The sequence below is a fragment of the Centropristis striata genome, chromosome 11 (assembly GCF_030273125.1).
Source record: "Centropristis striata isolate RG_2023a ecotype Rhode Island chromosome 11, C.striata_1.0, whole genome shotgun sequence".
Lineage (NCBI taxonomy): Eukaryota > Metazoa > Chordata > Actinopteri > Perciformes > Serranidae > Centropristis > Centropristis striata.
In genome coordinates, this window is record NC_081527.1 from 2,869,284 (window position 1) to 2,891,010 (window position 21,727).

General features: G+C 35.7%; 1 pseudogene; it reads left to right on the forward strand.

The window, feature by feature from the left end:
* Window positions 1-922: 922 nt before the first annotated feature.
* Window positions 923-14,072, forward strand: LOC131980925 (immunoglobulin lambda-1 light chain-like; annotated as a pseudogene).
* Window positions 14,073-21,727: the final 7,655 nt, after the last annotated feature.

Sequence of the window (21,727 nt, forward strand, 5' to 3'; positions counted from 1 at the left end):
TAGAATATAATAAATAGTAAATAGAAAAAAATAGGTGAATAACAAAATGGATACTAGTAATGAAAATAAATAAATAAATTGACAATAATAATTACAAAAAACAGTAATAGTAATTATAAAAAATAACATCAGTAATAATAAAAATAAAAATAATTATAATAACAATAATTATCATTACCATTATAAAACCTGATTAAAATCAAGCCAAATATAAAAGAAATGAAATACATTTAAAAGGAAAACTGGAAAAAAAAAATCACAAAGTATTTGATCATAAAATAAACTGCTGTTTGACTTATTTTCATTTTATTGATCAAATTATATAGATGAGCTCAAACAATAGAATATAATAAATAGTTAAATAGATTGATATTTCGATCAACAAATGGATATTAATGAATGAAAATAAAAAAAAGAGAAAATAGTAATTCAAAAAATATAAATAATTATTGAAAATAACAACAATAAAAATAATAAAAAATTATCAGAACAATTATTATTATTATTATTATTATTATTATTATTATTAATAACATCATAAAACATAATTAAGAAATATGAAAAAAATGAAAAATATAAACTAATTAAATTGAATTAAAAAATGAAATACAGTAAATAATTAGACTGCAAACAAATAAATGAAGCTCTATTAAAAGCCAGACTAAAACAATAAAAGACAGTAAATAAATAGATGAAACTAAGGAGATGTTGAGTTTCCTTTTAAAAATCTCTCCATTCTCTGCTGCCCTCAGGTCTTCAGGAAGGCTGTTCCAGAGGCGTGGACGATAGTAAGAAAAGGACGCCTCATGGTGGGTTTTGGTTCTGACTTTAGGGATTATTAAAAGGCCACGAGCAGAAGACCTGAGGGTTCTACAGGGTTCATACGCTAAAAGCAACTCTGAGAAATAAATAGGACATAAAACATGAAGAGCTTTATAAACAATCAAAAGGACTTTAAAATCAATTGTGAAGCAAACAGGCAGCTAATGCAGAGACTTTAAAACAGCTGAAGACTCTGTTTAATATTAGTGTGAAGACACAGGAAAGTGAGGTGCTTTGAAGCAGCCTTATCTCTCCACCACAGGGGCTGATGGGAGGTCTGAGGACCTGTTAGAAACCACGTGGCCCTCGTCTGATCTCGCAGCTCCTCCTTGTTTGGCCTCAGCTGCATCAGAGCGCCACTTCTCCCCAGGTTCACCAGAGGAAACACCGCTGCACAAAATGCTTTTCCTCCCAGCTGCTGCTCTGTGCTGTCTGTGCTCAGGTGAGTGTTTCCAGCCAATCAGGAGCCAACAAACTCCACCTTTAACAAACACTGTCACACTCACCTTCATCTACCTGTCTGTCTCCACACAGCGCTGGCTGCCATGGCAACACAGCTGCTTCAGGAGGATTTAACATGGACCAGGAGAGTTGGTGAAAGAGTCTCCTTCAGCTGTCGAGACACTAAACAGTGTGATAGCGGTACACCTTATGTATGGTGGTACCAGAAGAGAGACACAGAAACATTCACACTGATTCTCGATATTAACAGGCGTAATGGTAACATAGATAGACGTTACAATCATCCTCAGAAAGATGATTTCTCATCTGTGAATAAACAGAACGGCTGGGAGTTGCAGATCCAGAGCGTTAAACTAACTCATTCAGCCACCTACTACTGCTGCTGTATAAAGCTTGTTCCCCACAGTGATAAAATATCCCTGCAGCCTGTACAAAAACCTCCAGATGAACAGATGTCAAACAGTGTCTGTGACAGGAAGAGAGCAGTAAACCACAGCCCAGGTTCACATATTTCACCTCCATCTCAGCCAGAGTCACAAACACACTGAACTGAGGGATTTATTTTCTTTACTGCTGTCAGGATTTATTTGATATGATATTTATTCATATTTTTATCAGATATATAAACCAGCAGGTTTATTGTTGTTCCACACAGTGAGGACAAACTAGCAACACAGAGACACAAAGATAAAAGAAGTGAAAGAGAAAAGAGTCAAATGAGTAAAAAACATAAAGAAGTCTTGTTTGAAAAGCAGTTTGTCATTAAAAACATGATGAAACAAAAACAAGCTTCAGCATTTTGATAAAGATTAAAATCCTCTGCTTTGACCTGCTGCAGGAATAAAGTCCGTTCCTCCTCACAATGCTGACCTGCTTCCTATGGCTCCTTCACAATAAAAGCTTTCTTCCATCACATGTTGGAACAGATTTGAGCAGATCATTTCACTTCAGTAAATGATACAAGTGAATTGTAGGATTTGTGACAGTTCCCCCTCAACAGAGATTTGGTAAATGTATTTGGATTGAATGAAGGTTTTTCTCTGTGAGCAGTGGGACCTTTGGCTCCGTCTTTACATCCAAACAAAACTTTGATCCAGAACAAGAGAACTGTTGGCCTGATTTCTATCACATCTACAGTGGATGTTTATGGTCCCCAGAGGATGAATCCTCATATTTATACAAGTTTTAAGATCATTTTAACTGCTAATCAACAGAGAAATGTCTCATGAGCGTATGTGACAGAATATTAATATACAAGATATTTGAAGGTTTGAAAACAAAGAATAATGATATTAATGTCAAAGCCTATATACATACATCCAAACACTGAGATCACTTTTATATTTCACTTGGCAACAAACCTTTTCAAGCAATAAGGTTCATTCTGGCTTCATATTTTTGACCTTCAGGTCAACAGAAATATTTGAGTGTTTACAATATTTGTCCTAAAGTGTAGTTTGAGTTGTTCACTGTTTGTTTGTGTGAAGAGTAACTCTGGTCTCATGTGTTGACCTGATTTAAAAAGTAGGAGGATAATAATAATAATAATAATAATAATAATAATAATAATAATAATAATAATAGTAATCATCATCATGGGACCAGCACCACTAAAACTTGGAGTAAGAAATGTTATTCTAAAAATGTTGTTTGTCTTTGACAAACTTAAATGACGTCCAAAACAAACTCCGTAGTTTGTGGTTTAAATGTAAATGTTAAGGATGAAAATGAAAACACCCCCGCTTAGCAAATGGTATCATCCTCCTCTCAGCCGCTCCCTCTGCACCGCTCCGCTGGCCGACCGGCATCCAGCGACACACGCAGAGTGAGAATCCTTTAGTTGTCGTGTTGGGAATCAACTAAGTAAGTTGCTCCAGCTCTGTCTCATACTTCTTTCCTTTTACCTGGAGTTGTTCACATTCAGATACCATATCGGAGAGTACTGGAGTCCAGGCACCGTTTTACAGTTAGTTAGCCCGGTTAGCTTCGTTAGCGCCATTAGCGCAGCTACAGTCAAACCGGAGCGGTCCGTTTATTAAACAAAAGGAGCAGTGCCACAAATTAACTGTGTACCTGTGAAGTGCGTACTTGTGTCTCTGTTGTTAAAGTTTATCGTTACTTTAGAGACATAATTTGACGTCACGCACGTCTTTTTCTGGTCCGTCGTCATGGAAACATGACTCCCTGTCAGGGCATTTGGACCAGAGTGAAAACAAACGACATAATCACTGTATAATACCAGTATGTGTTAAAACACTCACTATGGCTTTTTAAATTAATTGTTATTTATTCCTAGTTCATATTTGATATTTTTCAGTTGTGTCTTACTGTCAAAGTAGACAATAAAAACAGTTAAATGTTTTTCTTTGCTGTATTTATTCATGTTTTGCAGAGGATTTAACCTGAACCAGACTTTGCAACAATAATAATCACATTACATTCATGCAGACGTAGTAGTATATACTACACACACACACACACACACAGTAGGTCTATATATATAGGCTATTTATAACACAAAGGTATGAGATGTGTGAAAGATAACTCCTACACTGTAAAACCCGACAAGTTCATATAACTCAAAAAAATTGGTGAAACTGATTACATCGAAATTTTCTAGTTTCACTTACTCAACTTTGTTTAACTTTAAACTTTAAATTAAGTAGCTTTAACTAAATTATTTTAAGTGGCACTAACTAAATTTTTTAAGTTACACAAACATTCTTGTTGAAGTACTTTTTACTTGGTATTTTGTTTTCACAGTAAGAATAGAATTAAGTATGGCTTCCTTAAATATTTTTATTACCTTTAACATAAAAAATGTAAGTTGTCTGTAAGAAATTATTCCCTTAATATGTACTTAACTGTTTTAAGTTAAATTAACAATGCACAAAAACTCCTATATAATTAAAAATATTACTTAATTTAAAAGCAAAACTGCAAGTTAGTTTACCTTGAAACATTTTATGTAATCAGTTTCAAAAAATGTTTTAAGTAGCTTTAACTAAAAAGCCCCAAATACATATGTTTTGAATAGAAAAAAATATATAACATTTGAAATTCCAGACCAAATTTATTGAGTAACCACAATTAAACAGTGTCGCAAATGGAGGAATACATTCCAAAAATAGTACAAGGGCCTTGCAAGAAGACTTGAGGACTCCTAATCACTTTGTTACATAAGGACTTATCAAAAACAGCTGCCAAACGGTAACATTAAAAATGCAAGCATTATTTAAAACACAGTCCAGAACCTCAAAACAATGTTTGTCCTATGACCTGTTTTTTTATGTGTTTTATATGGAAAAAAAACCCTTTTTATTTTCCATGCTCAACTCTTAATATTTTGCTGAACCCTAATTACTTCAATACTTTAAACACTTCCATAAACGTTATCCAACTTTGGCATCCAAAATGTATCCATTACATCTTCCAAAACTTAAAAGACTGCCTTTAAAAAACCCCAAAAAACAATCACTTTGTGACAATATGAATGAAATCCTCTGTCACACATTACACATTATTCAGACACTTTTAGACATTTCCATAAAACTTTGTGTACAAATGTTACAACCTAAATGTACATAGTACATTCAATAACACAACTAAAACCGGGCCTGAGCAATGTTGTGAACTTTGTTTACATATTAGGATCCCTCCACAATCAGCAAGTCATTTTTAAGGGTCAGCACCCGAGGCCTCAACTTCCCATCATCCAGGCCCATAAGTACTTTCTGGATGAAGTCAAACGTGTTTGACATGCCGTTTGGGTAACTTAGATGCAAGGCATAAAAAAGTGCAAAAAGTGTGACAAATGCCTCAGCCATTTTGGAAAATTCCATAACTATGTTACCCTCAAGTACAATTGCAGTCTTCTCTGGGCAGAAGAATGTTGCATCTGTTGAATCTGCACTGATCAACAGGATCCCTACTGGTAGATCTTCAGTGATTGGTTCATCAGACTTCGCCATCTGAAGACAACAACAGAGAACTGTTATGTGAGATAACCTGAGCTATCTCCCAAAGCTGTTTGCAGGCAATTCATCAGTAATGAAGACAGAAAACAGTCAGATAGAACCATCCAAAACAATAATCACAATACATGAATGCAAATGGTTTCTCAGGTCAGTCACAGGTCACAGTCAATATAAAACGTGGAACAGATTTATATAAAATTATTTATGTAAAATGTAGAACAGAATGTTTTGTCTCCCAGCCTGAAATTTGTTCATTTTACCATGTTATAAACAAAAAATTTGATCTTCAATTGACAATTTCCATTGTCATTGTTGCAAGAAAAAAATTTAAAAAATAGTAATAAATAGAGATTCTACATTTTTTTAAATGGAATGAAAAATTCAGACTTACACATTTATTTTTATTTTTTAAGCTAAAGAGCTGCATTTCAAAGGCATCCAAAGGAATAAATCATGCTCAGCACTTGAAATGAATTAAATATAGTTGGAATTTACTCAGCACTTTGCACAATATTAAAGATGCTATATGTTGTATATGCCTTTTTTTATGATTTGCATCCATTGTATACCTTACATTATCTATACTACTTATGGAATTACTTATTGCCTGCAACAAGAACCTGAATGCAATCTGGTCAGCAGAAGAGAAGAAACATTTGCTGAAAAAATTTTCACAGACAAGGTCCATATCTAGTGATATAGGTTGAAACATAAGCAAATATATGTATTTTTTTATTTCATTTTTTAATTCTTTTTTTTCTTCCTGCATTGCAGCAACTTAAACAATGTAACAAAATAAAAATAAATACCAGTAATTGTATTGTATTGTTGCAGAGCAAATGCTTAATTGTACTTACATCCCAAAACTTCAGAAATGTCGAGTCATCTTCATGAAGATAAGCTGGGAGGGCACGAAGGACAGCAGCCCGTTTGATGTGAACATCAACTTGTTCCTTGCGTGTAAGAACAAAACAGAATAACAGTAACTAAACAGATATGAATTATTATATATCTACACAAACACATACACCAACATAGTACAACTTTTAAGCACCAACAATCTTAAGCAATTGACCTGGTGGTCATAAGCATCAAAGAGCTGACCCAGAGTGTCAGCTACTTTCCCTGTGCGTGCAGCTCTCTTTCTGAACAAGCTCTGAAGACGGGGGGCATGTCGGTCCAACTCAGCATAGAACTGGTTCTTCAGGTTGATGTTTGCAATCCTGTGAAACTCGGCACAGACCTGTACAAAGTACATGAATGTTTAAGTCAGATTGTAATGTATATGTGGCCCTGTAAGGAGATATAAACAGCAACAAAGCATTCCTGAATACTGCCCAGTACTGCCAAACATTGACCTTGAACTGTTTCAAGTTTGGGGGAAAACATCCATACCACTACACTACCAAATCACACTCAATGGTATTCACTGCAAACCTGAATGGATATTTTCAGCTTATCACTGACAAAGTCAGTCTGAAGAATGAAATTGAATACATGTGCCTAGATAGATTTACTTAAAAAAATATTGTTTACCTGTGACTCTATTTTAAGAGCAGGCCAGCGTTGCAGGATCTCTCCAACAGGTAGGTCATCATTTATGACCTCTTTGCGCCGTAGGCCAAGCCATGGTAAAATTAAACAATATTCTCATCAATTGAAAACAATATTCTCATCAATTGAAAACACTTGTGAAACAGGTTTTAGATTAATTTGATTGTGGTGCATTAATTTACATTTCAGCAACTATGCAAAACAAATATAGAAAAAAGCTTAATGTTTGCCAATAACATACCAGGTTGAAGACTCTGTATGTCGGCCTGTTGCTTCAGCCTTCAGAGAAAAAAGAATGACATTTTAAGCAAGATAATACACTTTCAACAAAAGCATTATGTACAATATCTTTGAAGTATTACATTGATTAATGTATTAACCTCACACAGTGTGAAATGTCTTAATCCCAAACTTGTTAAAACAGGTTTATGAACATATTTCACTTTACTCTGACTTAAGTTCTTGCTAATCTATAGATATTGTGACAAATGGAAAATGTAAACAGTTCTTATATCTCTAAACCAAGACATAAAAGGGTATTGCTACACTCTCAGGTTAAGAAGAGAGATATTATCTATTTTTATTTATTATTATTTGTTTTCAATAAAATCTTATTTCTGTTTGACAGTCGGAATGACCTTAACCATGCAAAGACTGGGAACACTTGACCGCTGGACTGCGGTTATTTTTCCACACTGATTACAAGCCAGTTTACGTGCGTTACAAAAAAAACAGAAATGGTCCGGTAAAACGTGAAATTGAAACTGCTGTGACCTTAACTTTAAAGTTAAACCCTCCATACAAAACATTAACATTCAGTAACCGTTAAGCCGAGACATGCACGGACATGCATGCCGATGAAACATGCAGTTCCAGTCAACATTGTGTGGTAAAATCAACTTTATGAAATTTACCAGACAACTTTCTACACAAGACAAAATTTCCACTTTGACATAAAAATCCCACAAGTCCACTTTCTAATCCCTCTTTACATGTAAATTAGCTAACAGTTAAGTGAGGCATTTACAAATTAAGCTAGCCAAATCACATTTAACGGACAGATACAAATAACTGCAGACAGCCCGAATGCACACCGTTAAAATATGGCGCTTAAACAACTCTTAACTTACCAAATTAGTGCTCCCAAAGCGAATATGAAAATAACGGAGGTCAGGGCGGTGAGGGCGGTCAGCACGGCGTTCACTGTTAGCGACTCCTGCTGAGAAAGTTGCTTCGTTCTCGGCTTTTCTTGACGACGCGAGTAGCGGTAATGGCGGACTTTCCGACAGGCTTGGAGAAGAAGGACGCGCGCACGTGACGTGACGTCATCAAGTTTACTGTCAAACTATTTGAGTACAGTGACTAAAATAAATGAAAGCGGTCGAGTACTGTTAACTTAAAATTACAAATTTGTACTAATGACTCAGAAAATATGTGGTGTATTAACTTTTTTAATTTTTTGAGCACAGATTATTTAATTTAATAAGCTTTTACTGTCCGGTCTCTCTCTCTCTCTCTGTGTGTGTGTGTGTGGTCTGCCAGTGACCAATGGACATACGACAGTTCTTTAAAAGAAAAAAGACAGATTCAGGTGAGAGACTAGGGACAGTCCATAATGATCTCTGTCTTGTTTTTTCTTCTTCTGAAGCGTGTTAAGCTAAAGTAACAGATAATATAAACCAGCTATCTGTATGTTGTATCAAATTACTTATGTAGGAAATGGTCTGCTACAATATATTTGTGTATGATTGTCTCTGCGAAGGGAAAGAGAGAAAGATAGAGAAGGAGAAAGGGAAAGGGAGAGCACGCAGGAAGAACCAGGTGAGAAAACAACAACAATAAATTGATATATAGTGAATAGTGGCGAGCAAAACAGTAACAACTCATACTCCTATTCTAATTCATTGGCATTACTGTAGGTGGCCTATATTTTGCATTTTGTTGTCCAAGTAGCTGTTACTTTGTTCAGTGACAATAAAGTTCAATCTAATCTAATCTAAAAGAAAAAAGTCTGTTGTGCTTTTACAGTCAGGAGAGTCAGTGTGGATGTTAAAGTCTCCTAGGAGGAGGACAGATGGGGAGACTGAAGACAGTTGTGTGAAGAATTCTAAAAATCTGACAGAAAGGTTGGGTTGGGTTTGGGTGGACGGCAGATAATAGCAATGATGAGGTTTTGGACCGGGGAGTTTAAATGCCAGATGTTCAAAAGATGGTGCAGCAATGATGGAGAGTGGCCGAGGGTTGAGGTCTTGGTGGTGTTTTCCTCCTCCTCGGCCCTTAGAGCGAGGGATGTCCATGTATGAATATCCAGCAGGGAAGGTTTGGTTTAGTGTGAAATATTCCATGGGTTTTTGCCAGGTTTCAGTCAGACAGAGGAAGTCTAGTTGTTTGTCAGTGATGAATTCATTTAAGATGAGGCTTTTATTGTTGAGGGATCTTGTGTTGAACAGGGCTTTTTTCAGAGGCTTTTGTTTTGAAGTTTGCATGGAGGAAGTGGGTACTGGGTGAAGGTTGAAGGCATTCACGTGGTGGTTCTCCTGATGACGTGGTGAGTTGTTGTGGTGACAGAATGAGGAAGTGCAGCAGCTGTAGTCGGTCCAGAGAGATGGGACGGGAGCCTCTATGGGTGTAGTGACGCCGTCGTAGAAGTCCAAAGTGTTTTATTGCGGTGATAAGTTGGTAACTCTGGTCTCATGTGTTGACCTGATTTAAAAAGTAGGAGGATCACAACTCTTTCTCCTTCAAATCAAAACAAGACTACAGAGCAACACACACTGGCTGTGTGGCCCAGCGTCCTGTCATTGGACGCACACACGTCATAAATCAAAGTAATGGACAATTTAAAGACGTGAGCTGATGATGGTGTTTGATAAAAACTGACCAAAGTCAGTAGGGTTCATCCTCTGAGGAACATGAACGTCTGAACCAACGATCCACGGAGACACTCTGCTAATGTGTCTAAAAAGGACATAAAAGAAGAGACAGTCATGTTAATATGAACATTAGAGAAACACATCATGGAGCTGAAATATGATACTGCTTCATAATGTGGACTGGTTCACCTCAGCTGACACATTCAGCAGCAGACAGGTTTTTGTACGAGTCTTTCTCACTGTGGGAGGCGAATGGGACAAACGGTACTGGATCTTTGGCTCTGGAACTAAACTGTTTGTAGGTAAGAATAAACTTTCTTTTTCCTTCAGTTGTTTCATTGAAAATGTGTTTTAATGAGTTTCTGCTGCTTGTGACTTTTTTCATCATTAGTAGAGAATTCTTGCAGCCATGCAGCTATTGTTACATAAAAAAAGCTTCATAATTCCTGAAAATATGTTTAAATCTCACGGCACAACTCAAGTTATTCTTTATTTCTGCAGGAGATGAAACTGATTCATTTAGAAAAAGTTTGATATTGGAAATGTTACAAATATACAGTATTTGATCCTCTCAGTAATTCAGCAGCACCTCTTGTTTTTATTAAACAACACACTATAACTATCACTACAATTGTGTTTTATATGATGATAAACATGTCCTAAAGATATATTTATCATACTGAATATGATATGTCAATTAAATAGAACGTATGGAGACTAATGAGTCATTTCTATACGTGATACAGGATGATATCTAAAGGCACACACTTTTCTGTTTGTGTCAAAACACAAAATTATTATAAATTATATATGATGCTTCACATAAACATAGGAAAGTATAGATCAATATTATGCGTTATTTTACTTTTTATGTATTATTATTTTTTAATATTTTGATCTGTTTATTTAGCGTATAGAGTAAAGTATACAGTGGAAAATGTGTAAATAATTTTAACACAAATTTAGTTGCTGTAATATATTATATGAGCTCATGTTAAATTCTGTCATATGTTATTTATATGATCATTAAATTTTTGATTAACTCAGGGTCATTTTTTCATTTTCAATAGTGTTTTTATTCAATTTGGAAGATGCAGAAATTTAATTTTATTTGGGTATCAAAGTTTCCATTTTATAGTATAAAGTGCAATTAATAAGAAATCTGATTACATATTTTTGTAATCCAGTGGATCAAGTTACTATGATGACAAAAACTGCCGTGAAATTTCTTTTCAGCAGCTGAATCCATTTCAGAGTAATCTGCCCCAACCTGCTGATATTATATTATATTATATTATATTATGTTTCATTATAATATATTTTATCATACTATATTGCATTATATTATATTATATTATATTATATTATATTTCATTGTATTATATTTTATTATAACATATAAAATATTATATTACATCAAAATATATTACGTTATCTTAATAATATTTTATTTAATTTTAGATTATATTGTATTAATTGGCAGTTTTTATTCACATATGACAGAATCAAACATTGTTGCAGGAAGTTAAAATTGCAAGAAAACAGTTTGTGCCAAATATAATAAAATATATAACAGATAGAAATGGTAAGAATTCACAGTTTAAAAATACAAAATTATTGAGGTCATTAAAATGACAATTGCATTTAATTGAATGTGTAAGTTATAATCATGTGTAGAAAATGATGAAGAAAAACTGTTTTACACTTTCACAATAATATAATATTTGACTTCATCCTAAATGATCAAGACCGTCTTTTTATTATATCTTATTATATTATATTATATTATATTATGTTATATTATATTATATTATATTATATTATATTATATTATATTATATTATATTATATTATATTATATCATATTATATTATATTGTTTTATATAACATTATGTTTTATTATGTTATTATAATATGTTTTTTATATTAAAATATATTTTAAAACTGACAGTGACAAATTTGGACATTTTCTAAGTTGAAAATGAAACAGAATGAGATAATTTTCAGATCCTTTCTGAAATATATTCAATTAAAAACTGGACAAAGAAAAATATATTTAATGTTCAAATGGATATACGGACAAAGTGATTTTGGAATTTGATGTAAATGTTTTAATTATGTTTTACACATCATGCAAACTTTATATTAAATTATATTATTATGATATTATAATATATTATATTATTAGGAGATTATAATATCATATTTACTTTATTTATTTTACTAAGTGGACGTTTTTATTCACGTTTCACAAAATCAAACATTTTTGCAGGAAGTTAAAATTGCAATGAAAAAAGTCATAAAATGATTCATGTCTTGATTTGTTCCTATATGAATTGTAAAAGGTTTATTGTGGTAAATATGTGGTTAATATCCCAGACGAGCCCCCATTAAGTCATAACCCGACTCCTGGGCCATGACAAAAACGGGAATGGACACAAAGAATGATGATAGATTAAAGGAGATTTATTGTGATAAAGTCAAGAAATCAGTCCAAATGTGGAGTGTGTCAGTCAGTTACATCAGTAATGTCAATGTGAGTGAATGAACACAGAGTTAAAGCAAAGCCGCCATCCTGTGGCTCCTTCAAGGACACTAACAAAAACCAATAACTGGGAGCCTCGCCTCTCAATAACTAGACACTGGACTGGAGCGTCAACATTCAATATATTGTGTTCCCTAACATGAAAATAATATTTGACATGAAGGTAAATATGTGCTTTATTTAAAATGTGTCGTATATAAAAAGACATTTCCATTGTATGAAGGTACAAGTCATCATCATATGAAATGAATTTCAATAGGTAAGAAAAATGAATGATAAATAATGTGAAATGAAAGATGTGATCTTGTGTCCCCATATAATCCATGCTGACATTAGATGCTGAGTGTGTTTCATATGAAGGTGAATACAGTATATGTAGTGAACTTTGTGCTGTATTGATGAGTAGTTTAGTGATCAGAGTCCATGTAGTTTCCAGGATCACACTGAATGCAGTGCAGTGCTGTAAGCTGCTGTTGACTGTGTCAATGTGTGTCTGTGCTGCTTGTTGCTGCTGTCAAACTTCAGGTCAGCAGGTAGTGAAGCCCGTGGTGAGCGTGTACCCAGCAGCACCCAGAGCCCACCTGGAGGGGAAGAGCTCCCTGCTGTGTCTGGCCTCAGCCATGTTTCCTCCTCTGGTCCGCATCTCCTGGAAAAGACGAAAGGAGAACGGTCCTCTGGAGGAGCTGCCCCCTGCTGAGGGAGAGCAGCTGGAGCTCAGAGAGTCGGGACACACCGCCGCCATCTTGCTGCTCCGTCAGCAAGAGAGCAGCACGTATAAATACCGCTGCTACGTCCAGCACGAGGGGGGCCAAGTGGAGGCCCCAACAGAACAAGGTAATGAAGGCTCGCTGACTGTGTTCAGCAGTGATTCAGCTTCATGTGGAGACGCTGTCAAAGAGAGCAGAGGAGCAGAGGACTGACATTTCTCACTGCAACTCCAAACATTTCACTCCTTTTCTGTTTCAGAGGTTCCAGCTCCAGCAGCCTCCTGTCCTCCAGAGAGAGAGCCAGCAGACCTGCTAGCTCTGCAGAAAGCTGACTGTAAGATCACCTGCTGCCTCTCCTTCAATCACAATCTTTCCTTTTTCACTTTGCTTTTCAATGCCAACATTTAAAGTCTCTGTCCTGGCTCCGTATAGCTCAAAAGCTGGCTGGGGCCCTGAATTGTTGTCTTCAATAAGGACCTTTGAGCTTTCATTCAAAGTGTAGCCGACCCCTGTCTTCATGTAAAGCTGCTTGTCCCACCTGGAAAAGTCTAAGTTATACTGATGAAAATCTGATGATGTTCTGATGAAATTTACACACTGTGTGTGTGTGTGTGTGTGTGTGTGTGTGTGTGTGTCAGGGTCCTTCCAGTCTCAGTGCAGGGTGAAGCTGCTCTGCCTGCTGTACACAGTGCTGATAGTGAAGAGTCTGGTGTTCTGCTGTGGAATCGTTCTGCTGATGATCATCAGAAACAAGGGACCGTCCACCAACTGCACACATGCTGACTGACTGTTTTCTGCCTTTTCTCACCATCAAATCTCATCAATTCATCTCATTCATCACGCTGATCAGTATTCACAAATATCAATGATGACGTGTTTTGGTTGTTCTGTTAAAGGAAGATACAGTCATCCTAAAAATATAAATACATATATACACGTATATATCTGCAGTTACTAAGTGTACATTTTGTCTGGTGTTATTTTTATATTTTCGTTTATTTCCACTTTGAGTTGCGACCTGTATAATAATAGAGATTTATTCTCAATCATTAGCTTCTTGTAGACATGTTATTGTTTCTTATTTTCTGTTTCTTTCATTCATTTTAATCAAGTTTGTCAAATTCTTTGAGTGAAACATTCTCAATAAAGTGAAAAATCACAGTCCGTCTGTTTTTTGAAACCTCCTTGTTTTGATGTATTTCAGTTTTACTTCAGAGCAAATAATCAGAAACAGAATCTCTTGGATATATATAGTACTGTTCAAATTAGACAGTTAATTATCTAATTATGTCAGAGGTTCGTCGAGACAATAGTTAAGAGTTTATTCTCAAACAAGTCTTTAAAAAATGATTTACTACTGATGTCTGGAAAAAAAACTCAAGAACTTCACTGGAGACGGTCTGAGTTGAAGGCAACAGAGTTTATTCTCAAACAAGAGTTTAAACCAGACTTTACTCTGGAATCAACTAAAAGTTGAACATTTTGCATCAGTTTATATAACTATAATCTTCCCTCCTACTATCTGGGGAATTATTTTAAAAATTATCACTTTTACCCCTGTTAGAAAGCTCTTTAATATTTAAAAATAAATTTGTTTTCACTGTAGTTAAGTAAAGTAAAACGTATCTATATATCTACATGTATATAGCTATGGATAAGTAGTAGTAAAATAGCAAAATATAAAGACTTAAAAAAGTACTCAATAGTCAAGTTCAAAATTTCATATTACTTCTTTTATTAAATGAAAAAAAACTATATGAAATAAATAAACATTGAAACATTCAGTAAGTACATAATTAATTAATTAATTAATTAATTAATGAGGAAGTCCCAGGAAAAAGCTCAAAACTCACTTGTTAAATTCAATATTTCCAAATGTATGAATATGAATGAAACACTACGGCCCACTGAGATTACTGGCTTTATTGCTTTATGTCTGTTTAAATTGTGGTATGGAATTATTATTCATCTGTCTAATTATTACTGCGTTGTTGAAATTACACAGTTAATTATCTAATTATGTTGGAGGTTCCACTGAGATAACAGTTACAAGTTTATTCTCAAAGAGTTTAAACCAGAATAAACTATAAATGTAACATTTTGCATCAGTTTATATAACTCTAATCTTCTATCTGGTTAGTCTCAACATTATTTTCTAAAATTAGCAGTTTCTCCCCCGTTACAAATCTGTCATATTGTTTTAATTTTGGTGCGCTCCACCTCCATGACCTCATGTGGGGCTGCTCCTCCTGAAAACTGAAATTCCCCCCAGAACAAGTTTAACTTGCTACTGCTGTTCTGATCTATTTCTGGTCCTGGTTTTTCAGGGGATTTCCAGAGTGAATCGAACTCTGATCTCCTTCAGTCTTTTTCTTGTTGTTACACACTCTTTGTAGTGATAAATATGTCATTTGTGATAAGTGACGATTAATACTCCAGAAATTATAATCTAGTGTTTACTGTGTTAATACAACAGTTTTTGTGCATTTCAGTGTTTTTCTTCTCGTCACTTTATATCAGGAGTTAAATAAAAGTGTTTTATTGGAATAAAAAAAATATGATATACTGTAGGTTATAGATTAGCATTGTAAAATAGATTATTGTATGATTTCAGTCCCATAATTCATTACACAATAAATATCAGTATGCTACTATACTTTATTTTACAGTGTGATAAAAACTCTTGCAGTTATTTTAGAGGTAATTGTACCATGTTATGGAATACAGCATTAATGGTTTATTTCTGTCATTAAGTTCCTGTTCCTGAGACAGTGAGTACTGAGTGCTGAAATCTAACTGAACTTCCTCTAACGATTATTTAACCAGAGTGGACGGTTGTAACTGTCATTGTGTTATTAACGTGAGAAAGGCTGCAGAGCAGAAACCCACACAGCCCGTCTGCTGCAGGAAAGGAAGTGTTGATTCGCTGCCAACAGTTTGTTTTATGAGCCTTAATAACCACTGAGAACAGATTCATATCTGCTGCTGTGCACACTGTTGGGGTTTTCATCTGCCTCCAACCTGAGCAACACTTATGTGGGTCTCACGGTTCAAAAGTGCTTTTCAGAATTATTTATAATTATACTAAAAAATTATTATTTATATTAAATGATATGACTCTGTAAAACAGAGAAAAGAGCCAATTTAACTCGATCATTCTCATAAAGTTCCTAAACTATCAATGTGGAACTCTGAGTGATAATTAAGTTAATAATTATCACCAAATTACCATATTAATATATAATATATTTTAATAGAAGTGGTTGGCATATCACTCGTAGATATACAACATTAAATAGACAGCATGTATATTAAAATAGTTATTCTTAAAAAATTAATTACATTGTGAAATGTGTGTGTGTGTGTGTGTGTGTGTGTGTGTGTTTGTGTGTGTGTGTGTGTCTGTGTGTGTGTGTGCATGTCTGTGTGTGTGTGCGTGCGTGCGTGTGTGTGTGTGTGCATGCGTGCATGTGTGTGTGTACGTGTGTGTGTGTGTGTGTGTGTGTGTGTGTGTGTGTGTGTGTGGTCAGAATAGTCACATGTCTTTAGTCAAAGAGTCTTGAATTCCTCTTCAAAGCTGTATGTCATGTGATGTGCCATTTTAAATTGAAGTCAGTTTTTATTGATGCATATTGACAACATCAGTATTGGGTATGTTTTTTCTGTCTGTTATCATGTGGTGCTACTGATTCCTCAGATTTCAGCTGATCGGGAAGAAGCCTGTGAACCAATCCCAAACCACATAATACAAAAATATGAACACAAGTGCTTTCACAATGATAAAAAATCCCTCTTAATGATAATGAACAGGTCTCTTCCATTAGAAGCAGACACTGTAAAAAAAAAAATGTTATTTTAGGGAGTTTTTCCTGCTTTTTCTACATTAATTGCAAATATTAACCATGAAATAAAAGTTGAAATCTGGAAATTAATATAATGGGATTTATTATATTTTCTTCACACCATTGTTAAATTGCTTAATGGTCTTGAATGTTTAATTACAGGGAACAACAACAACAACAACAACAACAACAATAATTGTTATTATAATTTGGATTATTTTTATTGTTGTTTTTTGAATGACTATTTTCTATATTTTTTATTTTCATCATTAATATCCATTTGCCGATCAAAATATCAATCTATTTAACTATTTATTGTATTCTATTGTTTGAGTTTATTTAAATAATTTGATCAATTAAATGAAAATAAGTCAAACAGCAGCTTATTTTATGATGAAATACTTTGTGAACATTCTTTGTCAGTTTCCCTTTAAATGGAATAACACTGTGAGACAAATGTCAGTCTGTTCCTTTAAGACGTTGAGGGAACAGTCATGATACATTTCATATTATTTCCACAGATTTTTCCTCTATTACGTAGGGTATAATTCTGAACAGTTGGATCATTTTCAACGTGAAAACATATTGCATCACATGTGTGACATCACATGTCTCTTTACGGTGTTAGAAAGGAGTCACAGCCATAAATAAGCTCTAACAACATGGCTGTGTGATACAAACTGAACTTTATCACAGACAGAGAGCGCCACCCTGTGGTTAGTCACAGGAAGTGCAGGTACCCACATGATGATGATGATGATGATGATTTTTATAAACAGTGAGTTAGTGTGTTCTCCATATCCATTGTTAATTCTCCTTATGGCTCTTTTTTGTAGTATGCATCATGGCTGTAGGGAGCTTTTGAAGGCGTGACCCCAAACCTCCACACAGTAAATTAGATCCAGTAGAACAGTGAGCAGTACAGAGTGAATCATCATGTTTGATACAGAATATGACGTGTTTTCCCCAAAACTGCAATCAACTTTGCCGACTTTAATCTCACATGGTTTATATGTGGTTTACAGCAGATTTAGTCAAAAACCAAGAATATCAAACCAAGAAATGTATTTTTGTATGCTCTATATATATAAACTATAAATTAGATTACCAAATCTTCAGTTTTACTCAAATCAGTTGATGAAGAAATGAAAACACCCCACAACAAAAACTACTACATCTAGTGTTTTGAGTGGCCTCCATGATTTTTAAGGACAGTACCAAGTCTTCCAGGCACAGAATGAACAAGTACATATTGCAACATCTATCTTCTTCCATTCTTCAAGAAGGAGCTCTTTTAGAGGCTGCATGCTGGATGGAGAGTGATGCTTCACTTGTCTCTTCAGAATTCCCCGTAGGTGTCAGATCAGGAGATATAACTGGCTCTGAATCACTTTCACCTTGCTCTTCTTCAGAAATGCAACAGTGGCCTTAGATGTATGTTTGGATCATTGTCATGTTGGAAAAGTGCACGACAACCAAGGTGACTGAGTGATGGTAGCATCTTCTCTTTCACTATAGAACAGGACCTCTGTGAACTCATGATAGCATCAATGAAATGCACCAGCAGCACTCATGCAGCCCCACATAATGACACTGCCAACACCATCTCTCACTAGAGGCTCCATGCATTTTCTTTGGACTCCTCACCTTTACCATGCCAGACAGTTTTGCAGCCATCAGTTCCAAAAACATTTATCTTGCTCTCATCTCTCCTGTGTATAGAGTCCCAGTTGTTGGGATCATGCCACATGTGTACTTTGGTTCATTTGTGGATTTGAACTGACGTGAATGAAAATAAAGCAGCATTTCTCATGAGCCTCTCAAAATGGCATCTGGGGTCCCTTTTTTTCCTGGAAGGACACAGCCAGGAAAGTCTCCTCCACATGATGCCTGGCGTTTATGAGCCTAACCGCTGTGTGACAACGTCATTTATCAGGAAGAAACTCTGACAACAAAGGAGCCGTTATAAAAACTAGACTCCAACTTCCTCATTCTCTTTCTTCACCTCTAAAGGGGACTGCACAGGAGGAGACGTTAGGTTTAGGTTGATTTATCTGCACAGTTACAATTACATAAACTAGGACTGCGCGCAGTACTGAACGGGCCCTCGCAGTCCACGCGTGTCGGGGCATGCTGCCGTTGGGGTTTGTGCATTACAGGGGCCAGTCTATGCCACCCCTATGAATTTCATTGCCTTAAGTCTTGTGGTCTGGGCACAGTGGCATTTATTAAATTAAACTGCCGCCAGAGCGCCACCTAGGGGCCGATCAATAAAACCTTCAAGGGTTATCCTCAGGAGGGCATTGACAATAAGTATGCCAAGTTTGGTGTTAATCCGACCAACCGACTTGGAGATATAAAATACTTCAATTTAAAGAGCGCCACCTAGTGGTCATCGCCCAAAATTTTGCACAGAGCCTCAGGGGCTCATGGGGAAGTAGTAACCTGAGTTTCATGTCATTCAGACACAACAACGTGGAGATATGCAACACTTTGTGTTTTGTCTTGATAATAGCGCCACCTGCAGGAAGTTGTTATTTAATAACTTGAGTATTCTTTGAGTAATCAAAATTCTTTTAATAACTTTTTGTCTTTAGGGTCCATAGATGCTGTGTGCAAAGTTTGGTGCAAAACGATGAAATTGCCTAGGAGGAGTTCGAAAAAGTAGGTTTGCGACATTTGGCGAATTTGCGAAAAAAAACGGTAGGCGAAAATGGGAGTGGCCTATATCACGAGATTCAGCACAACTCAGTGAACGCGTGGATATAAGTTTTTTGAATGTGTGATAAAGTATGTGGAAGTTACTAGCCTAAACGCACTTTCCTTTATTATAGCGCCACCTAGTGGTGGAAATTCAGGATGACAATAGATTATAAAATTTTTCACCATGTGTGACTTATATTCAAAGTTTCATGAGTTTTGGGGTATGTTCAGGCAGTGAAAAATGCAATCATTTGGGTACGAGAATAATAATAATAAAAAAAACTAGGACTGCGCGCAGTACTGAACGGGCCCTCGCAGTACACGCGTGTCGGGGCATGCTGCCGTCAGGGTTTGTGCGTTACAGGGGCCAGTCTACACCACCCCTATGAATTTCATTGCCTTAAGTGTTATGGTCTGGGCACAGTGGCATTTTTTAAATTAAACTGCCGCCAGAGCGCCACCTAGGGGCCGATCAATAAAACCTTAAAGAGTTATCCTCAAGAGGGCATTGACAATAAGTATACCAAGTTTGGTGTTAATCTGACCAACCGATGTAGAGATATAAATTACTTCAATTTAAAGAGCGCCACCTAGTGGTCATCGGCCAAAATTTTGCAGCGAGCCTCAGGGGCTCATGAGGAAGTAGTAACATGAGTTTCATGTCATTCAGACACACCAATGTGGAGATATGCAACACTTTGTGTTTTGTGTTGAAAATAGCGCCACCTGCAGGAAGTTGTTATTTAATAACTTGAGTATTCTTTGGGTAATCAAAATTATTTTAATAACTTTTTGTTATGAGGGTCCATAGATGCTGTGTGCAAAGTTTGGTGCAGAACGATGAAATTACCTAGGAGGAGTTCGAAAAAGTAGGTTTGCGACATTTCGCGAATTTGCGAAAAAAAACGATAGGCGAAAATGGGCGTGGCTTATATCACGAGATTCAGCACGACTCAGTGAACGCGTGGATATAAGTTTTTTGAATGTGCGATAAAGTATGTGGGAGTTATTTGCCTAAACGCGCTTTCCTTTATTATAGCGCCACCTAGTGGTGGAAATTCAGGATGACAATAGATTATAACATTTTTCACCATGTGTGATTTATATTTAAAGTTTCATGAGTTTTGGGGTATGTTCAGGCAGTGAAATATGCGATCATTTGGGACAAAGAATAATAAAAATAATAAAAATAAATAATCATTCGAAATACAATAGGGACCTCGCAGGTCGTTGCCTGCTCGGGCCCTAAAAATAAATAATCATTCGAAATACAATAGGGACCTCGCAGGTCGTTGCCTGCTCGGGCCCTAAATATCAAAGATAACATATAGTGTAAAGTGCAGGGAGAGGCAGAAAACCCACATGGGCTTATTTAAAGCCTCCAGCTAAAATGTCATAGTTATAAGAAAGTAATTGAAGTGGCTAATCCTTTTTCTCCTTTTAGCAGCTCAGGTTAGGTTGCAGAGGAGCCGACACACATTATAATAATCACACGCAGAGACGCTCATCCACTTCTGATGTTTATTGAACAGACTAGAACTTTATCACAGACAGAGAGCGCCACCCTGTGGTTAGTCACAGGAAGTGCAGGTACCCACATGATGGTGATGCTGATTTCACACTACAACATATTCCAGATGTATTATATTTTTTTGATTGAGAAAAGTTTCTTTTCTAATACTTCTGCTACTATAACTACTATTATATTAAAAAGTCAGACAAAGAAAAAAAAGGTAATTCTCCATATCAATTAATTATTATAATAATCTGTGAAAATATTCTCCATAACACTGATTTCTTCACGCTGTACCTCTGTTATATATTCTCTTAAATCATCCTCTTTCACAAAGTGTCTTTCAGTAACTGGGGTTTCTGTTATTTTGTCCACCCCATGTTAATCATAACTAATATAAATCCAGTTATTCCACTACTCTTGTTCAGTAAAATGTATTAACACTTTACCTGTTTATTTCTGTCAGGTTTACACAAAATCTAATCTAACAGATTATTTACAGTGTGAAATTGAGAGCATGTGATGTTTATGCTTGTGTGTGTGTGTGTGTGTGTGTGTGTGTGTGTGTGTGTGTGTGTGTGTGTTGTTAGGTTTGCGCAGACAAAGCTGCAGGTAAAATCAAAATGGCGGACAGTCTTCTGTCTCGGGAGAACTAAATGACCATGCTAACTTTGATTCTGTGTGTCTGTTAAAAGGTCAGTTTCAAGTAAACTGTATGTGAGTTATTG